General features: G+C 35.9%; 1 long non-coding RNA gene across 1 annotated transcript; it reads left to right on the top strand.

Annotated features, from left to right (window-relative positions):
* The first annotated feature begins 9,956 nt into the window (after positions 1-9,956).
* Positions 9,957-12,115, top strand: LOC121066844. Its single transcript, XR_005817985.1, has 3 exons — positions 9,957-10,034; positions 10,134-10,185; positions 11,893-12,115. It is a non-coding gene; the product is annotated as an uncharacterized LOC121066844 (long non-coding RNA).
* The last annotated feature ends 10,164 nt before the right edge of the window (positions 12,116-22,279 follow it).

Below are 22,279 nucleotides of genomic sequence, written 5' to 3'. Positions count from 1 at the left end.
CAGACTTGTAACACAGATTTATGAACTGATATTCACACAAGTTCAGACATCTATCTCAAGTTAAATCAAAATCATTATCCTTAATGTGGAAAAACAGAAACCAAACTTTGTGCTGCACCTCATATAGGGACCTACAGTAGGATACATTCTGCTTAAGTTTTGCCATCGTAAGTTAGGTGTCAAATGCGAGTTAAAGATCTAGGTTTCCTCTATAAGAGAGAGATACATCCTTCTAGAGAGTTATTAATCATGTTCTGAAAGAAGTATTTAAGATGGGATGAGTTGCTTTTCAGCAGTATTTCTCTTGACTGTAAAAAATGAACAATTAGAATTAGCACTTATATTTTAAACTAGTCATGTGTGCATGGGAATGGTTTCCAGGATTAGTTGCTTCATCACATTCTGAGGGATTGAGGTGAGGTTAATCCACCAAGTCCTCCTTCCTACCCTTCTTGAAGGTAAGAGTGACATTTGCCCAAGATTATTGATAGTGGCCTCACAATGACATCAGACAGCTCCCTCAGCTCTTGATGGTTAATCCCATCATGGCCAATGGACTTCTCTATGTCCATTTTTTTGAAGGATTCCCTGATCTCATCCTCCTCCACTAAGGGTTTGTATTCATCGTTCCAAACTTTCCCCCTGGTCTCCAGGTCCTTGGATTTCTAAAGGCCGGTCTTGCTAGTAAAGACCAAGGCAAAGAAGACATTCAGTACCTCATTCAGCCCATTTTCCCTAGTCTTTCTTTTGTTCACTGTGTACTTAGAGAAGCCCTTCTTGTTGTCTTTAATATCTTCAGCCAAATTAAATTCTAATTGGTCTTTGGCTTTCTTAACCATGTTTTTGTGTTCTCAGATGGTGTGTCTCCATTTCTTCCAAGTTACCTGTCCCTGTTTCCACCCTTTTTGTCTTTGAGTATTGCCAAGACTTCCTTGTTAATCCATTCAGACCTTGGCATTTTTTCCTGACTTCCTCTTTGTTGGGATGAACTGCTCATCACTTCAAGGTGATCCTTGAATATTAACCAGCTTTCTTTGGCTCCTTGTCCCTCCAGGGTCTTATCCCACAGCACTCTACCAAGCAGATCCTTGAGGAGACCTAAGTCCACTCTTCTGTAGTGATCTTGCTTTTTGCCCCAATTCCTCCTGAGATTATAAGCTCCACCAACTAACGATCATTGCAGCCAAGGCTGCCTTCAAAGTTCATACCCTCAGTGAGCCTCTCCTTATAACTGAGAGTGAAGTCAAGCATAGCACCTCTTGTTATTGGCTTCTCTACTGGTTGCAGGGGTGGCCTCTGTGAGCTCCCCTGCAGCCTGTGGAGGAGCCCCCAGTGGAGCAGGTGGATGTGGCCTGGAGGAGGCTGCGGCCCATGGAGAACCCCCACAGGAGCAGGCCCTGGGCCGGAGCTGCAGCCCATGGAGAGGAGCCCACACAGGAGCAGGGGGTCTGGGGGGAGCTGCTGCCCGTGGGGGACCCATGCTGGAGCAGTTTGCTCCTGATGGATGGACCCCATGGCACAGAGCCATGTGGGAGCAGTTCTTGAAGAGCTGCTGCCTGTGGGCAGCCCCTGCAGGATCATTTTGGCAAGGACGGCATGCCGTGGGAGGGACCCCACGTGGAGCAGAGGCAGCAAGTGACCGTGAAGGAGCAGCGGAGACAAAGCGTTAGGGACTGACCACAGCCCCCATTCCCCTGTGCTGCTTGGGGGGAGGAGGTAGGAGAGGCTGGATGGGAGGAAGGTGGGTTTAGTTTGCTTTTCATTTCTCACTACTCTAGTCTGATAGTCATAGGCAATAAATTACAGTTATCTCCCTTATGCTGAGTCTGTTTTGCCTGTGATGGTAATTGATGAGGGATCTTCCTGTCTTTATCTCAGCCCTTGAGCTCTTTTTCATCATATTTTCTTCCACAGTTCCTTTAACTTGGGATAGTGAAAGTGCGCTGTGGTGGAGTTTAGCTAGCTATCAGTTTGAAACCACCACAGTAGTCCAGAGCTTTGCTAGGAATTATTCATGCTAAAGATTCCACATTCATTGAGACTGTGTGTAATAGTCTAGATTACTGTCCATAAATATTTAAAAAACTCTTTCCCTTCTGACTATTCTAATAGTAATGCCTCTAGACAAAAATCTAAAAGTTAAAGGAAAAATTCTAAAATTACATTGTACTACCCTGAATGTATCTAATGCTTACTATCCCATAGTATCCAATGTAGTGATATGCAAACAATGCCCACAACAAAATGAAACTTGGTCTTTGCATTGTAACTCTTACCATCAAGTTATGGTAGGAAGAGAAAAAAGGGAGAAAAAAAGTAAAAAACAAAAACAAACAAACAAAAAAAACAGTTCTGTGTTCTGTTGAAGCTCTAGAGTTCATGTGGATTCGGGTATCAGGCCAAAAGTAATACACCAAATCATGCCAAGCTAGAATGTCATGGATTCTTATGGTTATCAGTGGCTTTAATCTATCTCACATCTGAAAGAATAACCATGTCAATATCTAAAACCATACTAGATTTTTAGCTTAGTTCTGAGTCTGAGGAAAGAATATCTACTCATCAGTAACTCTTCCTATATTCTGCCCAATGTTTTACTTTCAGTAGTTCTATGTACCAAATAGACCTTAATGCACTTGACTTGAGAAAAAGGAATTGCAGTACAGTCAAATGTGACTATTGATAAATATATTCAGCCACTTGACACAATACATTTAATATTCCACAGGATGTGATTTTCTACCTTTATTATCGAAGATATCAACACATTCTCCTAACTCACCATCCTGATGTTAAACAGTGACACTGTATTTCAGAGCATCAAATTAAAAGGACAAGTAGAGTACTTGCAAGCCCTGAGAACATATGTTAGCATTTCAGACCTATGCAGTTGAATTTAAATTTCTCGTATTTGGATGGAACCTGTAATCTTTAAACCTGTGGGAGGATTTTCTGCTTTTGCTAAGGCTAAAACCAGTCTGATCCCTTCTGAGGGATGGAAAATTAGAGAAAAAAAAAAAAAAGGCTAGCTAATAACATCAGGAAGTCACCCAATACATTTTCCTGTCCCAACAAGTTATGTGTCAGTGAATATCATTCCTGGCAGATGCTTTTCTAATCTGTTCTGAATTGTACTCCATTGTTTGGGATACTACAACCACTCAGACTTCTATTTCAGCTCTTTGTTATCCTTACCTAGGAGACATTTAGAAATCATAAGGAACAGAAAATATCATCATTTCATCTCTGCAGCATAAAAAGGTGTATTTGACCTGAAATGATTTATGCACTTTTAAGTAAAGCAAAATAAGTGAAGGGCTTCACATGCTCTCCAAATACAACTATGTGGCAGTGTTCATCTTATACTGTTAGGGCACTCATTAAGAAATACAAGACCTTAATTTTAATTTTCTGTTCCTTCTTCTGGGTTTTGAACCTGCATCTCTCAGAAGACTACCTTAATCCTAAAACTGTACTGCATCTCTAGTATACAGTGAGTGAGTAGGGCCTCTCAATCTCTCCTGGTGCTCCTCCATGCTCTAGCAATAACTACAAATGGAACACAGGCCATACCTATTAACTAGGTGCCTACCTTCTTATTTTTTTGGTCTCTGACTTACTGATTATTTATGGATTTTATCCACAGTGGAACAGTATCATCACTGGTCCAGGATACTCCAGGAAAGACCAGTGATTACAGAAACAGGAACCTTAGTTTCAAGTCAAGTCTGTTTGATTCTGAATAATGATTTAAACAGAAGCCTCAAACATTTCAGGAAAGTGCATTAACTACTAGCAATTTATTTCTTAGTGCTGGATATAGAAGAGCAAGGAGTTAAAGTGTATTTCAAACAGCATAATAAAAGACTGAACACTAAAAGGCTGGCAATGAGTTTTATGTCAATTTAGAAAGGACAAATCCCTAGACTGCAGGGTTGATGAAGCTCTGGAGTGTACTGTGGATATACTTGACCTGAGCTATGTATGTAAGTTTAGTGTGACACAAAATTGAGGAATTTGTAATCTGGTTACTGCTTTCTGGGGTGGGCCATTCAGCCAAATTAAATCCTTATCTTCTACTGTTTATGTAAAAGGTGCAATAGCTTACTTAGTCTTTAAACATTCATTTAGAAAGTGGTTTCAGCCATACATGATGTTGAAATAAAAAGTATGAGGGTTTTTATTTGTCATGCTTTTTAACATGAAATAGATATCTTAGGAAGCACCATTTTCTGCAGATTTTCATGCCTACCTTGATTAATAACACCTGAGATCTCCCTTTAATTTGCATTATTTCTTTAACAATTTTTCTGCTCATGACAAAATATACGGCACCTTTTGATTCTTCTGATATTAAAGCCTTCCTAAATTCGAAATGTAATACTGAAAAACAAGTTTAAATTAAGCATTATTAGTTATGTTAATGTTTTTTATGACTTTTTGTCAAATTTATTCTGCTGGTCTGAACAGCATAAGGAAGACTTTGCTAATGTCCTCTCTGCTGTTGGTAGCAGTCAGTCATCTGTTTAGTTAAAAAGAGAGTATTACTGCATAGGTGCCTTGGCTCTCTGTCTTATAAATAGTCTTCTAATTTAGAGGGGCTAAAACTGACCTTTAAAAGTGGATTTATAAATATAGGTAAAATATTTTAAATATTAAACTAATGTTGATTTTTTTTACAGTTTACAATTCATTTTAGACTTACTGCTATTTTTTTCCAGATTTTGTTTTCATTTGCATTTACTTTTTTCTTTGTAAATAACATGTTTGCTTCAACCCTATGTACTTTTGTATATTTTCTGCTGACTTTACATTTCTAATGATGAAGTTATTTATGGAAGTAAGCCAGACATTGTAAATAGGGAGGGAAAAAAAGGAAACCTTACAGCAATGATTTAATTATGGTCCTAGATATGGATGACATGGCCACCCATAAAAGCAAATATTTTTAGTTTTGGGTTTTCTCACTTGGAAGGAGGACTCTGGAAGGAACCTGATACACCCCAGAACTTCAGACACAGCTTTGGAAGTTTTGTAGAGCAACTAAAATACCGTCTGCCTAAATCATTGCTGGGATTCTTTAGGTTCAGGTTTCTTCTGAAATTAATCCAACCAAGGTCCTTCAGTCTTTTGCTCCAGAGCATATACTTTGCCTCTTACCCAGCTCAGACTCCTTTCTTGAATTTAGCTGCCTGAAACAGGATGCAGTACTCAAGCTGAGGATCTATCAATGTCTGTGGGAGTAGAAAAGCTCTTTCATATTGCATTACCTGTAACACTTTTATTTATGCATCCCAGGAAGACTTATTTTTTTCACAATAGTAAGACAGTGTTGGTTCACCTTGACTTGTGAACCGCAGTGACGCCCAGATTCTTTTTTGAAGAAATGTTACCTGGTCATCTTGCTGTTGTACTTTTGGTAAACCCCTAATAGAGCAATACTTCGACCTTGTCTTTTAATTGCATTGATCTTTTCTCCAATTTCTTCAAGCATTCAAATTCTAAGTACGCCATTCAGTCTGGCTAACACTCTCCAAAATCCAAGATAAAATACAACTGTCAAAAATTACTCTTTTATTTGTTAATCTAATTTACTGATTACACATTTTTGAATAGTACCAGATGTAATGAGTATTTCTGTGGTTTTATAATTAATCATCCCTCCCTTTAGACAATAAACTATTAATTTTATTTTTTCTTTAAAAAATAATTAAAATAGTTTCCCAAGTTTTGCACCCATTTTCAAAGCTTTTGCATCTATTCTATTTTAGTTTCATCAATATTTTTTTCTGATTGCTTGAAATAAAGTATCAAGAAAGTGTCCAAAAACTTTTTACAGGTTAATGCATATAATCTTTCCTACTTGTCTTCTATTCAGAAGGCCTATTGCCTGTTTTAGAGGAAGATTACATTGGTATAATGTTATTTGTAGGGAATCCCTTACAAATCTCTTAGGCTGTCCTGTAGAGACCTTCAAATTCTTTGATTGTTTATTGCAGTATTTTTCTGAGAACTGCAGTTAGCTAGCTAGTTCATAAGTTCCTCATTCCTTCTCTGCCTCCATTTAAAATGTGCTATTTTTCTTTCTGGAGCCTTATTCACCTTCTACTGATAGACATAGGAAAGTTTCTCCTACAATTAAAAATGAGGAAACATGGGTTTGAGGTTGAAAACAAATTTTAAACACAAGACAATCCTTCCTTTTCCAGTGTATTAGCCTCAAGGTAGTTATGCAGAAACCATTCCATTGATGTCTGTGTGGAAGAGAATAAAACTGGATCCAGCCAACTCTCAAGCAAGAATTCATGACTGTGGGTCACAAGTGGACAGGAATGCCTTACAGCAGTCTGGCATTACATGCAGTATTTCTGGGAGGATAGATTTCAGACATGTCACTGTCTTCAGGATTTTTTATTGTCTGTGCAGCAAGTTTTCAACTTTTTCTGTTGTCATTGTCATTCCAAGTCACTTACGTATTGGTATGTGCTATATTTATCATATTGATACCAAATCCTCCGTTTTGAAGTTTATTCTTGGGGCCAAGTGCTTGAACATTTTTATTGTGTCTCTTTTCAGATCTTCTTTGAACACAAGATGCAATGTGCTTTTAGGCTAAGGATTTCCAGCTGAAAATACCAGGGGCAGGGAGGTCACAAGAACAAGTTACTGGAAAGACAGGTGCTCTTCAGTCTTATGAGCAGACCTGCTGGACACTATGGTGAGTTTTCTAACAGAAGAGCAGTCTGACCATTGGCTTACTGGATGTCGCTGTCTTTTTGCAAGGTTAATAACATCTCTAAAAAAATAGTCAAGGAGGAAAAAGAATAGATGCATAGGGCAATTCCCTTGGAACAGGAAACTGATCTCTTGAAATGCTTCCAAAGCTCCCAATCTGCTGCATGGCAGAAGTCCAACTTCTTTTTTTTTTTTTTGGACTTTTAAGATCATTGCTTCCTATACAAATTGTTCTTTGTCCCACAGATCTGGGCCAGCCAAAGACTAATTTGATAGCGCCTTTCCTCAGGCTGGCCAGATCATATGGGCTATGGGCCAGCTGCTGTAGCTGGTAGACTCCCGTTGTACTATTGCTGCCATTAAGTAGGTTTGGTACATTCTAATTGTCTTAGGGATGTGATGTGCTCTGAGGGCATCTGGAATAAAGCAGCCCCTATGCTTTTTCCTCTGAACTGCAGAGGCTATAATGCTGCCTGGCTCTTTCTTTGGCCTTTACTCTCCCTTGCCGTCATCCCACAAAGCATTCATGACCATATCAGTGCCAGGCAGAAATGTCTGAAGAAATGTGAATGAGTGGTAGTGCAGAAAAAAAAAATTACAGAAAACTATTTTTAATCTCAACTATTCTCTGACATACATACCATTACAAGACTCCACTTTAACATTGTTTTATGAAGCATTCCCACAAAATCCCAAAGAAAAAGGATGAAGTTTATTTCTAAAACACACAGGGTGCTCTAGTATTTGACTGTGGTCATTGCAGTAGTGCAAACGATAATTACACTCCAGCAAAAAAATAGGTTTGTTGTCACTACTGGTTCCTTCCATCTTGTTTGCAACCTGTTTTTGTACAGATCACCACATCTATTTATAAACTGCAAATGGGAGCTGAGAATAGGAAGAGCTTTGTGTTCATATAGTGACAGTGTCAGGAGAGCAATTCTTTAGCTAAATTAGGATGGCCTCTATACCGTCCTATTTTTATTATTGTAATACTATTGGTATTTTGGGGACTGAAGTCTCCCAGACACAGGTCTAGCTTTATGTGATTTATCTCTTCTTACATATAAAAATAAACCAATTTATGTTAAAAAGACATATATTTTTTGTTTTTGTTTTTGAGTAAAGCAAATCTCAGTGCTGTTTTTAATTTTAGCTATATGAAATTAGTCAGTAGGACAGACTGTTCACTGGAAAATACAAGCAATTTACCAGAGAAGGCCAAAAGGTGGTTGTTACAATACTGTTATTTTGAGGAGAGAATAGGGATGTGGGGGGGACAGATAGCTGCATTAAGAAAAAAATGTCTTCTCTTGCAGTAGTAGAAAATACAGTACAGTTCTAGCTAGTCTGCATATGCCTGCAAATGAACATCTCAGATATTATTTTTTTCTTTTGCCTTTCTTTTGTTCTAGGGAAGACACAGCACAAGGGAATGAAGAACCTGACATCTAAAATTTTCTTAGTCATTGCAAGGGAGATATTCTAAAGTTTTATAGTAGAAAAGTCTTCTCTAGCTCAATTGCCACACAGACCTATTGTGTTTTGTTTGGAGCAATATCAGCCTGGAATAATTACCTGGCATATGCTGGCTTGTAAGAAAGAAAACAAAGTAAGACAGAAGCCTTTTTGCACTTGCTTTATGTATCCTGGGGAAAAAAATACAGTGGAAATTTGCTAGAAACAAATTGTCAGTTTGAGATCTTACAGAACTGTTAGACTATCAGTAGAACACAAGCCTGCAACCTGGTATACCACCTGGTTTTGCCAAATAGACATTACAGAGCAGTACATTAAAAGATGTGCATTTTTAGTTTTTCTGAAGTTTTTTTTTTTTTTTTTTTAATCAGTCAAAACAACTCTTCTTCAGATTTGGCAAGACGCCTCTCATTTGAACATACCAACTAAGTAACATTAGGACATATTTGATTTCCTTCTTAATAATAAGTAAAAGAGTTTGCAGTTTTGATTTATGATCTTTTAGAACTGGCATTAAAAGCAATGTATTACTGCTCAGTTCATGGGTAAAATACCTTTGAAACCTACTATTTGTATTCCTACAACACAAATGTCTTAGAAGGCAATGGGGAATGACTCAGCATCAGAGTCACTGTTTTTGACACTTAGATATGACTAGAAAAATACAGTTAAGGAAATGATAGCTTCTCAATTTCTGCAGAAGGACATTTAAGAATAATGGAACTTACAAAGCATTTTTAAAATACAAAGCAAATACAGACAACTCCCAATTAACAGTTGCCGATAGCTTTTTGTCGCTGTCTAGTGATTTGGAGGTCCAAGGCAAAAAAGGCAAAGAGAGATATTCAATTCAGCTGTCAAGCTGGTTAAAAGAAAGAATGGAACATAAAAGAAGAATAATGACATGAAGTTCAATAAAAAAGAGGGTAAACTTCCTTTTTGATATACACGAGTTAAGTAAACTCTATTGCCTAGATTGGAAGCAGGTGAGCTATACTTATCAGCGTCAAAATCCATCACCATCATCCGGTGTTTTCAGCCTGTCAGTAGTATATGTTGACCATAATCTTGTGTCAGTAACATGAATTATAGCTACTACTCAGAAGCTCTAATTTATGCCAAAGTACACACTTGAACATTAAGTGGCTCCTACTGATTCTAACCTATGTTAGCAGTTGGAAAAGCCTAGAATCCAATTACACCTGAATTTTGGACCCAGTTTCCATAATCAAATGGAAGTTTGCCTACTCCTTTGGGGATCCTGAAGTGACATGCTGATATCTTATGAATTTGTTGCCTGAATTAACTTAGTTTTCTTGTACTATTGTTTGTACATCTGCAGTATTTCTCCTGCTTGCTACTACATAAGATCTTCACACATCTGGATCAGGCTATAGAAAAAGCATTTGTATGCTGAGGGAAAAGTAAATACTGACGTAGTTTATGATCAAGATAATTTTAATAATTTATTTTAGTAATGAAGGAGTAGTCTATATATGCAAGATCCCCAAATTCATTTTGAGGAATCAAAGGATACTTTATGCAGATAATCCATTAAAGATTTTCTCTTGAGGTCAGAGACTACTGAGACAGGACCTTAGAATTTCAGTCAGTAAGATATAAATAGATGGTGGTTATAAAAAAAGAGAAGAATGGGGCAGCATTCTCTTAGCAAATCTGTTTCTGAAACATGCTCTGCTCAATGATTGTACACTAGATTTTCAAGGAGTTCAAAAGGAGTTCATTCTTCAATGTTTTCAGAAGTCTTTGATTATCCTCGCTTTATGTCTGAATCACTGATATTGAGAAGTGCTTAAGAGGTCTAAACCTTTTAGTCTTTTCTTGTTTGTTATGGACTTGTTCTGTATCACTTGATAATTTATCTTTTTTTTTTTTTTTTTTCCCACGTGATTTGAAAGTGGCAGGATTTGAGGATAAATTTGATGTGGAACAACATACGTAGATAAATAGGTATATATGCAAACTCAAATGATTTTTATCTAAATTAAAGCCCATAATGAAATATACAGTATTTTTAAAGAGTTAGTGAAGGTAAGAGAACCCTTTCTTTTCTGTTTTCAAGTCTGAGTCATTGTTTAGGAGAGGGAAATGGTGTCACTGCTTCAAAAATCCAAGTCTGAACCACCTGCTTTCATATATATACAAGCAGAATAAATACATGCTAATACATACATACATACATACAAACATAGCTGGCACTAGTTCCTTTAGTCCCAATCAGTTCAAGTAATCTCAATGAAGCTAGGCACAAATTTATATTTTTTTTATCTTCATAGTGTAAATGAAAAGTTAAGAAAACATGTTGCAAAGTGTCCTCAGATTCATTCTCAGCTTCTCTTGAAAACTAAAGAGATGCCTCCGAAGTGCCCTAAAACTTGGGTTTAGAAATTGACCTTTCAGAATTACTTTTGTCTATCCTGCCTACCTAGCTTTCATGGTATTTTGTAAATCTGATGGCAGGTGTTAGGAGTTACAAATATTATTACAATTACTACAATCATTAGCTGATTCAGATGCTGAATGGAAAAATATATAGGAGAAACAGTGTTTAGATAAAATTATGACAAACTGAAACAGGTGGGATCTCTGGAGGAAACTTTGGAAAAGTACAGTCTGGTATCAAGTCAGGCATGCAACAGAGTGAGTCAAGCGTTTACAGTGAATATGTAGACTACAATGCAGAATGTAAGGTACTGATCTGTAAGCACTGCTATCCCTCACTTTATTAAAAAAAAAAAAAAAGGTAATTTTTGTCTTTTGGGAATTCTGATGAAGCATTTTGAAGGATACAATAGAACATTCTTGTTATGTTGGTTGAATTGTTGAACATTAACTCTGTGCTGACTGCAATGCAAACTGCCCTTTATATATTTCATAGGAAAACTGAAAACATATTGCCATTAGTGATATAACATAGGAGCCACAATGCAGTGCACGGTTAATTGAAGTTTAACTTTGGTTACTTTTAGGCTGTAATGTTCAAAAGCTGTTCTTTTATGTGAAGTGTATGGAACAGTAGTGTGTTTGGATCTCAACAGCTTGCTAAGTGTATTTAACACCCACACATGTATTTGAATGCTATCCTAAAACCCGTAATTTGTAGCACCTTTGTTATGGATAAACTTGCAGCAGCACAACAAAAGAAATGAAAAAAACGACATGATTTTTATCTCATAGGAACTCCAGTGAATAAAACAAGTTAAGTCCATATCCTGCTCATACGGCAGTGCTTAGAATGGTGATTGTGATTTCATGTACGTTTTTGTACATGGGATTCTGTTTCAGATTGGGCTTTGAGGTACTTATAGCATACCTGTTATATTTGGAACACCCATTTATTCTGATCTCAGGATTCATCTAAAGTTTTATGTTCTCATTATATTTTTGATCTTTAAACTTATGAAAGCATGAGCAGTATTCTAAACTTAACTGTGCTTTATTACACCAGCTATTCAATTTATTCTTTTGCATGACTTTCTCCTGCATACAGTTTGTCTCTAATTTATCACTGGGATAAAGGACTTTTATTTTGTAAAATTGATTTGCTATGGTGAATTTCTCTTGCTGCTATTTTAATCTTTGTTGATCTGGATTTATAGTGACCTCTCTTAGAGAAATTGTTTTGTATAACATCCCCCCGCTTTTTATTTTCCTTAGGTTTTAAATGATTGCTTCAGCTGCATCCCTGATTTTTTCCTGTCTAGTTTTCATCTTTAGGACTATTTTTGTTTTACACTAGTGAGACTGTTGTTTTCCTGGTTGTTTTGGCCGTCACAATGTCCAGACTCGGTCTTTATGGTTATGCTCTTTTTTAAAATGCTGTTTCTAAAAATCTGCCTGCTAAAACAGCATGCCAATAAAAGGACAGTTCAAGTTTTCTTTGTGGTGATGTGCAAAATTTACCACAGCATCTGTTTGTGTTTTTTCCATATTGGCTTTCACCATAGTACTGGAGTGAATATATAGTCATGTTGTCTTTTTTTTTTTTATCAACTCTAAGCTACTGGATACTACAAGTGCCACTCAATCAAATTCTAATTAAAAGGTCAGGCTGTAGCTTTCCTTGAACAATATTTATGTAAATATAACACTTTCTTATCAAATAATTCTATTCCTTAATTAACCAAGAGACACAACTGCAAACATAAACCCAGTGGCAAAACAAAGTAGAAAACATGTTCATGCAAAGCCCTTTCACATCTCCAGATTTAACATCACAAATATATTCATATGGCTGATTTTAGCTGGTGGTAGTTAAAAATAAAATTAAGTGTATTGACATGTAGCACAGACAGAAATTTCCAACCTTCCTCAAGGTCAAATGATACTAAAACAAACTGGTTGGTAAAAATGTCTCAGAGGTGAAACAGGACAAGAAATAAACAGTAAACTGTTATCTGTTATGTTTCTCATTTATCTGATTTTATAGCCTTTAGGCAAAAATTTGGAAGTGGACACTTTCTCCAGTAGCTTATTTTTCATTCTGGTCATTAACTGAAATATTAAGCAGTTTATAAACAGAGCTCTGTGCTCAGGTAGTGCAACAACGCATCAGCAAGCAGGCTGCAAAGCAAGGGTGGGCAGTGTCTCTGAAATGGTTTCAGTTTGTACAGGAGTTAGCAAATTGCCCTGCAAAGTGAGGCTTACAGTGAGAAAACAGGCTGTATAAAAGCAAACTACAGTCAACAATGATAAATAACAATTACAAGGGGAAACAATCACGGGAGTCATAAGTAAGTCCTTTTCTGTTCAATGGCTGAAGAACTTGCCATTAACTGCATTAAAATGCCGCTGCAGCAAAATTCAGTTTTAAATCTACAGACGGACACAAACATTATAATTGTAAGTAAGGTTGAGAAACCAAGCATTAAAGTGTTTGTAAGTACCAGAATGAAAGGTGCTTTTGCAATCTTAGTTACAAGACATCCAAGTCCCTATATATTAACATATAGAAACACATATTCAAAACATTGCCTAATACATTACAGATGACCATGCACACTATTTAAATTCTTCTCTGAATAGGGAATCATTACCTTTCTCACAGATATTACTATGAAATTTATTGCTTGCATCTGAAATCACCACAAATATTCATTAATTTATTTTCCCAATGCCCATGTGAAATAATAGTGCATTCTAACCCTATCTGATTTGTAGGAAGCTGAAATATAGTGAGGTTAAGGTCAAAGGGATCCATTAATTTCATGTGTCTGAAAAGGCCGAGACTACATTTTTCAAGTAAAGTAGTATTTTTAGCAATTCATATGTCTAGAGCAGAGGTCCTTCAGACAACTGTTACAGTCTGAGTGCATAGCACTTGAAAAATCAGACTATGTGGTTGCAGTTTTTACTTCTTGTAACAGAGTCTGTCTAAGGCAGAGCAGCTGGGGACAGCCATGACAGGAAAAAAAAAATCCACAGTCTGTGTATCATCTTAGTCATTCACTTTATGGAGATGGTGCAGGAACAGCCTACTCATCGCTAGAAACCTTGTAAAGCTTTAATGTGTTCAATGGGTATGGAATTTTTAGGGATTTTGACTGGTCTCTTTCACAGGTCCCTATGGGCATATGTGAGTTTTTAAAGGTTTGTGATGTAGCTATTATGGATGGAATTTCACAGTGAAAGGTCCATCCTTGAAATGTCCACATCCTGCTTAAATTCAAAACCATGGTACAAAGTATGGAGAAGGGGAAGACAGAGGGCAAGTGAGATAGGATGCTATCTCACTCTTGCAAATATTGCAAATAAAAGGTCTTTTTTTTATATATATATATATATATATATATATACATATGTAGAAAACAATCTGTTTTTCCTTACTCTCTTCTCAGAAAAAAACTAAATTGTTATGGCTAACATTTTCTAAAAGTTTCCAGGCTGGGAAGGCCAGCTTAAACACTTATTGTTGGAAAAGTTTAAAATAACTGATCCAAGTATTGGATTGGGAAAGTATTGGCTATAGTTATGTCAGCCACCTGCCCTTCTAGTAATTCTGAGGGGCTCATTCTGCTCTACATTACAGCAATACAAGTTCACAAAAATTTCATTTTTGTAAATGAAATGACATCAGTGCAAAAATGATATCAAATAATCAAAATAATGTCAAATAAAAATGACTTGAAATAATGTCTTTGGTTAAAAAACATGCAATGCCTAATGGAAATGTAGTTGATATTGAGCAGCTAAAAATGAGATAAAGAAATAGGGCTTTTTTACCTCATTAACTATTTAACAAGTATTTCTAGGTCCAGTTGCTTTTCCAGACACCTTCTGGCCATTTTTCTAGGACCTCAGTGTCAGCAATGTATCAAAATGAAAGTTTGTTTTCCAATTTGCCTTCAATTGTCTGCATCAGAAATCCCAGATAAGCAATAATTTACATCAAATCTTTTTTATTTTGCCAAACCAGATCAATCCCTCAGCTAACACACATAGACAAGTGCATAATTTCTGTATATGCTTTAAAATGAAATCCACTGTTGTTCATAAAAGAACAATCACGTTCCAATGGACCAGCTATCTCTTGCACTTTTATTGTGTAAATCAGGAGTTATTTCAGTGTCATAAAAGAAAATACATGACTTTTAACCTGGGTCAAATGGGACAAGTGAACTGTTTTTAATGAAATTACATGGAATTAACACTATTAGGGAAGTTTCTGTTTTGTTTTCAAAAGTAAGTCAGAGGAGAATATAATAATGTATGTCAATAAAGAGAATGAAAGAATAGTTATGAATTTGGACTCAAAAAAAATGTACAAATTATAATAAACATCTATTTTTTTTTCCTTTAGTACACTGAAGTAGGAAGTTAAATGTCTCTGAATTTCTTGTGTCTCTAGGCAAATTCCGTTGTCCAGAAAATTTATGATAATGAAGAATTGTACTCAGGACTACGACTTTTGCCTTACTACTGCTGTAGCAAAAACAACAGCAAGACTATGATGATTCTTATCCTGTTTATGTTGCCTTTATTTTCTTCCTAACTGGAAATTAAAAGTATCAGATGGTATCTTGGACTTTGCATGTATCTGGAGCTAATCCAAACCTTTCATGCACATACATTGCAGTCTTTTTTCATCATAGCAGCAGCTGGCTTTCCTTCCCTATACCCTGTATTTGAGTTGTGACTTGTTTATTAGTTCCTGAAAGGAAATCCAGTCTGTTTTCATTGCTAATAACCTCTTCAAGTTTAATGCAAACCTTTTTTTTTTTTTTTTTCTGATCATATCACTTTCATAATAAGAGAAGTACACAGAAAATATATTACATTCTTGTGAAATTAGTTATTTCAGGAGTTGATTTAAAATATTAGGCTTATTGCGAAATGTTTGGCATTATAGGTACTATTGGCATTATAGTCATTACTGGCTTCCGTCAAGGTTTCTTTGAACTCTAAGGAGAGTTGTGTGGAGCTAGCTTCTTTTTCTGAAAGAACATAGCAGAATGAGAAGCCTTAGTTCCCCTTTTGCCTCACCCGTAATTCATCTGGACACAGTTATATTTTTTTGAAATAGCAGTCACTTCGTGAAGTAATATTGGTAATTAGGTGAAATCTCTAAATTTTGAGAAGTTATATATGCTAATATATGTAAAATGTGTACTATTTGTAAAAATAAATACGTAAAGCCGTATGATTTTAAATTTCATTTGTTTTGCCAAATATAAGTTTTACAGTATGACCACAACGTGTATTTCCTTAAACTTGTGTTATTCGCATGTGAATTACTAGTCTATATTTTGAAGAAAATAATCATCTTAATTTCAAGGGAGGGTTATCTGAATAGAAATTCAGAAAAAAAAAAAACAAACATAGAAAAACTGTCTTCCCTGCCATTGATTTCAAGAGGATCTTAACAGACTACAGTCTTAAGTCTTTTAATTAAGTCTTTTAATATTTTTTTAATTAATGATGATCTTAAGTAATTTTGACTTTCTATAATAATAACTAAAATATTTTTGTAATCTTAATTTTTATCACAAATCTAAATGAAAGAAACAAAATGCTTTAGAACTTTTTTTTTTTTTTTTTTCCTTCAGGAAAGAAACATGAATATTTAAATAACATAACACATTTCAAATAGATTATTTCTTTATAGCTACTGTCGAAAAATATTTGCAAATATTACAATTATTTTGTTACGTTCTCTAGGTATTAGGTGAAAGTTTTGTGTATTTTCCTTTGCTAGCCATGAATTCCACAACTGGGAATGGCCCAACCATATTGACTATTGGCAAAATATCTATCCCTAATGTAAATAATGTAAAATATCCATCCCTAACTTTATATCCTTTTGTGGGAAGACTTAGTATGAAGCAACCATCCTGAGTTGGTATCAAGCATCCCAGAATGCAGGCAGGAATAAGATAATTTTTTTTTCTTTGATTTCCTTTCTGAAGCTGGTGAATAGGCAAATAACTGGGTTAAAATAGTTGTCTTTTTTCCCCTGGTTTATTTTTAACCCAGATCAGCTTCAATATCTGTCACACCCATGGCCACACAAATAAATGAATCAACAGAACAATGGGGGCAGCACAAATAGAAATGAATAGCTGGGGTGGAGAGAAATTGTTGTTTTAAAACCAAACTAACATCAGAAAAAATGGTTGTGAAACCGACTTTAAAATTGTGACATACGTCATACAGGAGTTACTAATCTTTTCCTATTGAGTATGTGTGAAATCTTCACTTAAGTGGTCAGCCTAGTTAGGCTTAGTCCCTTTATGGTAAATATTCTGTTTTTAAAGTTCTAACCAACACGAGAGTGTGAAGCCAAGATTATGCAACAACAGAATACCTCCTAGGCTATCATTAATTTGGTGTTCCTCCAGATGTAGAAGAGAGCTGCCCCCCCTTTCACATGGTTGAAACTCTGTTTTCATGAACTTTGCTTTTGCTCTTCATACGATGTTTACTAAAACAGAGGGAGAGAATAGCGGGGAGAAGAAAACGGAGACATAACTGCCTCCCACCAGACTCTCAAGCAATATTAGATTTATGTACTTCCTAGTGAGAAGTACATGCTTAGCCTTATTGTTCACGTCCTTCCTTTCCCTTATAGATGGTTTATCCCAACAGCATGCGCCAGTATGAACACATCTTCTACTTCAATAATATATAAAATATTAATTTATTTCCATCCTATTAGCAGACTCAAATATCAAGGTTTCTGCCTCAGTGCAGTTTTAAGGGCACAAAAAGAGAAACCTTGCATTTTCATTGAAGTAAATATGCATTTTGAATACAAGAGATCTAAATCAGCCTCTGAGAAAAAATGAAAGTGAAAAAAACTTATTTTCTATTGCATTTGTTTCATATTAATATTTAACCAATTTCCTTTAGAAATGGAAAAACAGGAGAAGTATTGCTAGTTATTTAGTTGAACAGCTGTAAGAGAAGAGCGTTAACATTCATATTAGTTTTCTATGTAATTACAAGAAATATGTTGAAATATTCAGGTTTGGCATAGCTGGTATATTTCTTGGATGTGTACATTTTCATTATGTTTTCACAGAATTTATTATTAAAATGGATCTGTGACAGGGTTCACTGGTTACTTTTAGTGGTGACACAGCGTTAGTTCTTGAAACTCAGAGTTGTTTCAACAGAATTTCATTTGGAATAAAATAAATCACTTGTTCTCCTTTTTATCAAAATGAAAATAATTTTGAAAGCAGTTGGAGAATGGAAATGTTTTCCAGATAATCTTAACAATTAACTTTCTTTCCAGTATTGTTGTCAAGTATCATAGCTACTGCAGTTCATCTTTATTAAAGGAAGCATGGCTGGCAACTCCATTTCTGGTACATTCCCTGAGATGCAGTTTAATAACTGATATGTGTCAAATGTCAGCTCTGCTGTTCCTCTTGGGATTCCCCCAGCAAGAGAATACATATTCTGTCTGTGCTATACAGGCATTTTCTAAAGCTATCCTCTGACTTGCTTGCCCAAGACACACAGAGGATTCAGAAAAACAAAGAAGTTTGTGTGTGTGTGTGTGTGTTTGTTGTTGTTTTGTTTTCCGAATTACTACATAAGCAGTTTTAAATATGTGGCGCTTTCATCATCACAAGTCAGCGAAAGGAGAAAATATCATTAAATCAGCTGTTTCATAAAAATCTCCCTTACTAACCAGAAAAAGGGGTGCTATTCTTGTATAGCAGCCATTAACGAGACAAAGCATAGTGCAGAAGGAGAGGTACAGCTTGTAGAGGCACTTTCTCCCCTATATCCCTGTACTCAAATATATTCTGGTTCCTTTCTGAATTATACATTGTTGATTGGTTATGCAGCTTCAATTAACTTTCTGACAAGTAGTTATTCCAAACATGCTAACAAGGTGTGGTGTTTTTTTTTGATATTTTTTGTTGATTTGATCATTTTCTTTTAGAAGTAAAAAGTAGAGCTAAGACATAAAGTTGGGATGGGGAAAGAGAGGACAAGAAGAGGGCAGGAAGACAAGAGAAACAAGACATTTTAAACCTATAAAATAAGGGGTCAATTAAAAAAAAATGGGGCTGGGATACTACAAGAAAAAATGAGAGGAGATCGAAACTGTCCTGAACTCATTCTGTCTGTGAGAGATAGCAAATACTATATTCAGAAATCTGGATACAGTTGATCTACTGACTTGTCAGTCACATGAGATTTCAGGATGCTGGTTCCAAAGTCTGATCTACACCACTGTAGGAGTTACTAAACAAGGAATGGGGAAATGGGAGGTTTGCTAGGGAGTACACTATCCGAAGTAGGTTAAATGAGGTAATGAAATGGAATGGAAAAAAAGGAAGGGAGAAACTAAAGAGGGGGGAAAAAAGAAAAAAGGAAGAGAAATAGAATTGTGTTATAATTATTTTTATTATTTTAGCATAGACCTTTATGCTTGCTATTTTCTTGTGATGAATTTTTTTGCAAAGTGATTAGTTGGTGCCCCTACATGACAAGTGCTTGGTGCTCTGATGAGGTAATGAAAAGTGATTGTTTTACCTGGGATTCTGGCACCATGAGCAGCTGCTACCTGTGAATATTTCATGGCATAACTTGCTTGAACAACCTTCCTCCTGGTTTGAAAAATTATAGTGAGCACAGACGAACATTTTCAAGCTTGAATGCTCACTTAAGTCCTAAAACTAGAAATGGACCTGAAATAAATAACCAGGGGAAGTCTGTGTTGGTGGAGCTGACACTTCTGGGCAGCTTTTTTCAGACAAGATGCTTCTTTCACTGTGTAGAAGGATTTTAAGGATTTATACTTGAAAATGTTGGCTTTGTTCCACAGTATATTTCTGTGCCATGTATAAATTTTCCACCCCATTATTTTGCATTGTCTACCCGTTTAAACTAAATATTTTCTTGTAGGTCCTGAATATAATGTGGTGTCCTAAAAAGCTATATGACTACTGTTGCTGTCAGGGCCTTGCTTTTTTTTTTTTTTTTATATATATATATTTTTTTTGCATGCATGCATATCCCTGCAATACCTGCAAGGTTTTTTCCATTATCATAGAATCACAGAATGGGTTGGGGAAGGAACCTTAAAGACCATCTAGTTCCAACCCTCCTTCCACTAGATCAAGTTATCCAGAGGCTCATCCAACCTGGCCTTGAACACCTCCAGGAATGGGGCATCCATGGCTTCTCTGGGCAGACATCTAATACCAAAAGATACTAATGCAAAGGTGTTTCACTTAGGTAGTGCTAGCTCCTTTTACTCTGTGAATTTCTGCCACTGAGTTGCATCTGTCACTTGGTACTTGGGGACCTATGCTGAAACCTCTGTCCTGACAGGATTGCCATACCAGACATTTTCCCATCTATCTTCTCTTGGATGGAGAAAGGATGCTGTCATACTATTTCTGACAAACATTGGAGACTTTTACAGTCTATGTAGTCATGGATATACACATTAACTCCAAAAAATAGGGTAGATGGGGTGCCTGCTTGGTTCATGTGGAAAGCAAAAAGCAAATATTCACATTTTCTTTTTAATATGTCAGGATCTGGAGGACACTTCTCCCTTTATGTGAGAACACTTTAATCAACAGAATATAGAGGAGAGAAAAAATCATTGAAATAGTTTCATTTTTATGAAGTAATTATTCACTGCTACAAAAAAGAAAAGACAACAAAATGTTTTAAAGCCAGGATATAGGAAAGTCAGTCTTAGATTTCTATTTCAGTGTCTTTTATATTTTGCAACAACTTCGAAAAGTAAGACTTTCAGCTGTACTATTGAATAGAACACTGAAAACCTATATAAGCAAAGATATATAATATTTTAAAAATAACATTTTTCAAAAAATGTAGTAGGCAGCTATTAAAAATTAACAGATATTAATGTTTCAAAACAGAAGATGAATCACTACAGCCTTTATGCTAATGACAACCTATCCTGAGGATAATTTATTTAGTAATTTTTGTCATTTTTGGTAGAATTACCTGGCAATGGGATATCCTCAATCTGTTACCAGAGACAGGCAAGAATAGAGAAGTTTTGTATTCTGCCACTCGTCTTGCATTTTCTGTAGACATTTTTTATGTCCTACCTCTTCTGAAAAACATTAAAAATAAATTATGGGACTTTAAAATTTGTCTGTATACTACATCACTGCCAGGATACACGTGGGCTAGTTGAAGGCTATCCATATCCCTGCCAGAGCTCATTTCCCTTGCGCTTAGACGTATGCCTTTTGGATGTAAACCAGAAAAATTAAATGTACCAAAACCACGTGGGAGTATTCAGAACTATAAAGCTATAATCAGCAAAGAAGTCATGTTCAGCTCAGTCAAAGGTGTGTGGGTGGACTGCTCATGCCAGTTTTCTTCTCCCTACTGACCATAAAGCCCTCTGTAAAACTCTGTAGGTTTCAGCCCCAGTTAAGGGGATAGAGGACAAGGGGTACCTGACTGGGACAAGGTATTCCCATGTAATTTCTCTTCTTGCACTGTCTGTGTGGTATTCTTCCCTCTGCTTCACAACACCACCACTGGGAGGGAAGAAGGCGGATGCGTGTTCATGGAGCTCTGGAAAATTACCCAAATCAGAGTGAGCAGAAACACAACCCAAATGAAATTTTGAAGGGTGTTTGTGAATAAGAGCAGAAGGAACAATCACGACTTCATTTAAAAATCAGCACCGTAGTGATGTTTAAGATGAATAAAAAGTATTTTAAAAGCAACACTGTGAAACCTACAATAATTGTTAAAATTTGTTGTCATGCTGAAGTATGTGAGATTCTGGATTATACATGAAGAGTACACAAACAAAAACAAACAAAAGTTAAGGGATTGCACAGATCTGAACAGACACCAAAGAACTGTTAATAAAACCCCAAAATCTTGATTTCTACTTGTGTTCTAAAAAATGTATAGTCAAAGTGAGCTTACAAGCAAGAGTAATGTAAAAGAAGAGACAGAATTAATTTGATTCTTCAGTATTTTGTTGGGAGTATTTTATTCAGCATGGAAACTACCAGCAGCCAAATGCAGGGGAAATTTAGTTTGTCTTTAGATATGAATGTTGCTATGTGACTCAACAAGAGATTTCAGATACCATTGTTGTCAGGACTTCCAAGAACAAGAATTTACTCTCACCGTAAAAAGAAAAGTGCAATTTGATCTGTTACAATAGAAGTATCTGCAAAAATTTTTCCATGCTGTGTTATCTGTAAATAACAGAAAAATTATGGTAGCTAAACAGTAAATAATTGTTCCAGACTGAATTTCATGTCACATATTCTGTCCATTGTTAACCTTTCAGGAAACATTAACCCAGAATATGGTATTCAAACAACTAGAGCAGTTATGACAATTTTTAACTGTATGTAACAGTTCTACTCTGCAAAATGAAACTCAACGAATTAGATAATTTAATGCTGTTATTTGAACACTGAGACAAAATACAGATAGGTCACTGTTAAAATGTTGTTGACCATGACATTCATAAAGATACTATTGCAGAAATGTGATTTAGAGGCATATCCAGAGAAAGACCAATGGCATCTAGAGCAAGACATATACAAAGTCAGAACACAGGAAA

Source organism: Cygnus olor, chromosome 3 (genome assembly GCF_009769625.2).
Source record: "Cygnus olor isolate bCygOlo1 chromosome 3, bCygOlo1.pri.v2, whole genome shotgun sequence".
NCBI lineage: Eukaryota > Metazoa > Chordata > Aves > Anseriformes > Anatidae > Cygnus > Cygnus olor.
Note: the sequence above shows the minus strand (reverse complement) of the source record. Positions and strands in the feature narration are given on the sequence as shown.